Consider the following 6000-nt stretch of genomic DNA (forward strand, 5'->3'; position numbering starts at 1 on the left):
CATCGGACTTGTGATAAAGTCACCTGCAAAGACAAATTTTGAATGATACACTGCAAAATCTTGGGCTTAAAGACAGATTTATGTGTTACAGATATATAAATGTAAAGTAAAAAATAGGGATTTTTCTCTGGCAACCCCTCCACGTTGGAATGTGCAGACTATAACAGTTTAGGTTATATCACAGGGATTTCTCCCTAAAATTTGTGGGTGTGTTCATATAGGTACGAAAAAACCAAAAACTTTTTGGACAAGAGTAGGTAAATAGTTTTTCAGATGCTGACAGTGCAAGTACAGTGGATGATGTGTGGCTCAAGTGCAGATTGAAAACCATTTTCTTCTTCTGAGTCAGTTTTTTGTTGTGTTGTTACACTTGTTCTTCACCCTTTGACATCACTGAAAATACTCCTCATCTGACTGACCTCTGGGGATCAGCTGTTCTGTGGGCATTTGAAAGGATGCTAACAATCTGATATAGAAACAAATTTAGGAATTATTTTAATTTAAGCATTCCTTGAATAGTTGTTACATCATAGTAATGTGAAGAGCCTGCTCTGAGCCATACAAGCATCCTTGCTTTCAGAAAAAAAAAAACATGTTACACATGATTCTTATACTGTCCAGTACAAAAATGAGATTCCTACAACCTCTGGAATGTGCAGACCTCAGTCATATGTAGGAATGATGTCTTGGGTCATCTCCTCCCTGATCATTCAAGCTATGTCACTAGAATGTGAATCCTTTAGTATGCAGAAAGGTCCACTTCTGTAATGCAAAATCCAACAGATTTAATTAAATGTTTTTTGTAAAGGAGATAATTGATCATAAAATCCAGTATAGTTTTTCAGATCAAGAAGCTGGGGAGAGTTGTACAAACATCAGCAGTTGCAAGATAACTGAAGTCAAACCACTGGCTAACTAACTAGATGTTAGGAGTGATGGAAAGACCTTTCCTGTTAAGAAGGCTGTGGTCTGGGAATTATGGCATACTCAAATAAAAATGAAGAATTCATTTGGAATTATAAGGTTAATAAATTCTTTTCCTACTTCAATTTCTAGACATGTCTGAGGTTTGTAGAGTTTCTTCATCCTTCAGTGTCCTCCAGAGATATTCCTTCTAAAGGGTATCTTAATGGGAAGACAGAGTTTTAACCCCTGTTATCCATGCTGCTTCCATTTCTTGCATTTTCATTCTAATGACACATCTTTCATAAATCATAGAATCCAGCTGTTTGTTCATGAACCATGAGACTTTACAGGCTAGGGTTTGGAGCTGCTGATTTCACAGAGTGAATAACTAACTGTTTAAGGTGAGTTACACATTCAGAGTTTCTATCCTTGTTTTGAGAGGGTTCTTACTGCTCCTTTAGTAGGACAGATAGCAAATTCAGCAACATTTCTGCTTTTGACAAACACTTGAGGAATATTTCCCCAGTGTTCACCTCTTGTTTATGCAGACTGGGGAAATGAAAGTAGATTGTGAAAGATTCACCCTTAAAAAATATGGACCATTGTCTTAACCAAAATATTTTTATTAAAATAAATGAATCTCAGTTATAATTTTTCCTAGTGGATAAAAATATAGATGATCAGTTTATTTATGCATTAAATTAAACCAGGAATAAGCAGAAATATTTCCCAGCTATCTAGAGTCTAAGACAACACTCTTTTAAGTATTTCAGTGTATCACAAGAGACATATTCTCATGCAACTAGTGCTCTGGTGACACATTAATGAGAATGTTATCAACATCTACAGAGTGCTCAGAGAAAAAAGAGGTGGCTTTGAAGATAAATGGAAACACAAAAGCTGCAAAATTGAGCTTTTCTTGGAATATTAAGACATTTTTTCATAGTTAATATAAGGTAGTAAATATTTCCTGATGCCTCTGACCAGTTAAATGAATTTGATAAATTTGTAAATAGATACAATTTGAGACTACTGGGCTATGTCATTACCTTGAGAGGAAAGGTCATCAGCATGCAATAGGAGGAGTGTTAGAAAGATCACCAAAAAGTGGCAGTGCAATATGAACATTTATAGAGAATGATAAAGATAGGGAAACCTCAGAAATGTAATGGGCAATTCCATGGGGCTATATCTGGTACCAGTGCTGTGATAGGCTAAATTCTGTTAAAACTTTTGAGTGTTTTTATGAATTAATGTAAACTTTCACCCTGTGCAATACCTAGTATTAGAAGAATAACTTGTAGCACTATGTACTTAAGATTAATCTATTTAATGTAAAAGCACATTAGGAATTATTTCCCCTTTGCACAGCATTTTAAGTTACAAAGATCCTATAAAATTGAAAAAGCTTCAGATATTAAGCCATAAGATATCATATACTAGTTCTCCTGAAATGTGTTTTCCCAACATATATTTTAGGTATACCAGGTAACCAGGAAATCTGCCTTATTCAGAGTAAACAGGACAATCTCAACAGTTAAATGAAAACAGGTTCACATTCAAGAGCACCAGAAAGAAGTGTGGTTATGCTGCCAGTGTGCAGAACAAAGCTCAATCTAATTTCAATTAATTTCTTTCCATACTATGCTTGAATAGCACTTGATTTTATGAAATTGTGATAGTGATATTATTGTGATTACCATGTCAACAAAATTTAAGAACTTTTTCTAAATTTTCTTTGAAATGCTTAAATTTACTTTCCCATGTCCTTTGCACATTGCAAGCACTCCCTGTTATAGGGCTGCATCCTGCCAAGGCTTAATGCCAGCCAGCAGCTAAGTGCCACACACCCACCTGCTCACTGCCCTCCACACCCCACCCCAGTGGTACAGGGAAGAGAACTGGAAAAAGGTAAAACATATGGATTGAGATAAGAACAATTTCATAATGGAAATAAAGTGAGATATATTCATAATCATGATTAAGGAGATAACAAGAAGAGAGAGAAGAACAAAACCCAAAAAAACCCAAGTGATGCAAAATGCAATTGCTCACTGCCTGCTGACTGATCCCCAGCCTGTAGCTGAGCAGAGATTGGCCCCTCCCTGTCAACTGAGTCCAGTTCACACGCTGAACATGTTGTTTTATGGCATGAAATATCCCTTAGAACCATTTGAATCAGCTTTTCTGACCGTGATCCCTCCTAGTTTTTTGTGCATGTCCTCACTGGTAGAGCATGGAAAATTGAAATGTGTTTGACTTAAGGTAGGTACTAGCAACCACTGAAACATCAGTGTGTTACCAACAATAATCTCATAATCTAAATGGATCACATTGTATCAGCTACTAGGAAGAAAAATAGCTCTATACCTGTCAAAACCAGGACAGTATCCACCTGTTATTCTATAGCATTTAAGTCATTCCCAGGTCCCACAGTTTCTAACACACACCAGTTAGCCACCATTATCTTTCCTGTTTTGTGATATATATACACAGATAGCATTCCCTTAGTGTATGGGAAAATCCCTATAAAATATCCAGTGAGTTTTAGTCCATGATTTTGGACACCATCAGTCATAACTGCCTTTCAGAACAAGAAAGATTTTCTGTGTTGTTGGAGTGTAGCATGCTGATGTCAAATCTGATCCCATCACCTCTGAGATTGTGTGGTTTCATCCACTTTTCACTAATCTGAGTGATTTTTACTGTCATATACTTGATAGTGCATTTGAAGGGGATTCAGATTGAGATCCCCAAATCCAAAGTTGCAGAGACAGCCCCCATGGCAGGCTTGTGGGAATGTGATAGAGTCAGTCTTCCAGACCTGCCCATATTTATACTTCAGCCATTGTCCTTCATGCCACACAGGCTCTAACTGACTGCCTTGGTAATTGCAGCATGTTTCACATTCAAGTCCACCCCTCAGTCATGATCCTATCTATATGTTGCATCTCCTCCTTGAGGTAAGTACAGAGAGGCCATTTTCCTCCTTCAGCAATGCCTAAAGCCAGGTGGATAGCTTTCACCTCTGCAAACTGACTTGATTTTCCCTTCTTCTTCAGTCATTTCCAGATTTCTCATAGAAGACTACATACAGATGACTTCTACCTCCAAGGCTTTCCTACAACATGGCAGTAGGAAACTATCAGTAAACAATGCATATTTTTTCTCACTTTCTGGTAATTTATTATACACTGAGGCCTCTTCAGCAGGGTTTCACCTGAGCTGAACTATCTCCTGTCTGATTTGTTCAAAGGCTTGTCATTGCTCAGGGCTCTATTTGAAATCATTCTTCTTCCAGGTCACTTGACAGAGAGGGCTGGCAATCAGCCTGTAATTTGGAACCTGCATTCTCTACAAATCCATGATGCTTAAGCAAGCTTTTTTCAGTTGGTGGAGATGCAGTTGTTGTTTTGTTGATCACATCCATTGGGATCTGATGATGTCCATCTTGACATTATATTCCTGAAAACCTCATTTCCTGTTTGCCTTTTAAAAAAATTTTTGTGCATAAAAACCATCTGGATTGTTGCACACAGTGATGTCATCAATGTATATCACAGGTGTTCTGGAGCTTCACCTTGATCCAGAGCAGCCTGGATCAGTCCATGACAGACAGGAGGGCTGTGTTTCTGTCTCTGGGGCAGTCATCTCCAGGTGTACTGGGTGCTGCTCTAGGGGAAAGTGAACTGTGCTCTGCACTCTGCCTCCAAAGGGATTGAGAAAAACACATCAGTGATATAAATTGCGGCATATACTTGGCTGCCTTTGCCTCCAATTCATATGGAAGTTGTAGCATGCTTGGCAAAGCAGCACCCAGTAGTGGTTGGACTTAATTCAGTCCACAGTAATCTACTGCTAGTCTCCATTCTCCACTAGAATTTTGCATTGGCCATATAGGAATATTGAGGGCTGAGTGAGTCCTGTTGGTCACTCCATGGCTCTGCAGTCGACACGTCAGCTTATGGATGGGAACTGGGGAGTCTTGGGTAGTGTGATATTGTTGGTAGCAGTCATGATCTATCATTTTTTCAACCTTCACCAATCCCACAACAGAAGATTCCTCTGAGGGACTGCACAAGGTACACCTTCCTAATTTCCTCCAAAGCAACTACACTGAAAGCTCACCAGTACCATCATGGGCCCCTGAAATATCCTCTCCTAAGATTATCTATGCCAAGGAGTCCCTGCAGGGAGATCTCAGCAAATTACAGGACTGGGAAATCACCAATAGTATGAAGTTTAACAAGGGCAAGCTGCAGATCCTGTGCCTGGGACAGGGCAACCCTGGATGTACAGACAGACTGGGGAGTGAGATCCTGGAGAGCAGTGCCATGGAAAGGGACATGGGGGGTCCTGGTCCGCAGCAAGTTGAACACGAGCCAGCAGTGCCCTGGCAGCCAGGAGAGCCAACCCTGTCCTGGGGGGCATCAGGCACAGCATGGCCAGCTGGGCAAGGGAGGGGATTGTCCTGCTCTGCTCTGAGCTGGGGCAGCCTCAGCTCCAGTGCTGGGGCAGTTCTGGGTGACACAAAATGAAAAAAGACACTGAGCTGTTAGAGAACATCCAAAGGAGGCCAGAAGGATAATGAAGGTTCTGGAGGTGAAGCCACATGAGGAGCTGCCACTTGGTGAGTCACTTTGTCAGTTCAGCCTGGAGGAGACTGAGGGGAGGAGACCTCACTGCAGTTACAACTCGCTTGTCAGGGGAAGAGAAGGGACAGGCACTTGATCCCTTCACTCTTGTGACCAGTGACAGGACCCGAGGGAATGGCCCGAAGCTGAGTCATGGGAGGTTTAGGCTGGCTATCAGGAGAAGGTTTCTCATCCAAAGGGTGGCTGAGCACTGGAACAGGCTCCCCAGGGAAGTGGTGACAGCACCAAGCCTGTCTGAGTTCAGGAAACATTTGGACACCTCTCATAGGCATGTGAGTCTTGGAGTGTAATGTACAGGGCCAGGAGTTGGGCTTGATGATTCCCTTCCAATTCAGCATAGTCTCTGATTCTATGATTCTATGAATGATGCACAGAGCCTCTGAACCAGTCTCCATTCCTGGTCAGGCTGACTTCAGTCTCCAAAACAGTCAGCTATTGG

Source organism: Cyanistes caeruleus, chromosome 2, assembly GCF_971803275.1.
Source record: "Cyanistes caeruleus chromosome 2, bCyaCae1.hap1.1, whole genome shotgun sequence".
NCBI lineage: Eukaryota > Metazoa > Chordata > Aves > Passeriformes > Paridae > Cyanistes > Cyanistes caeruleus.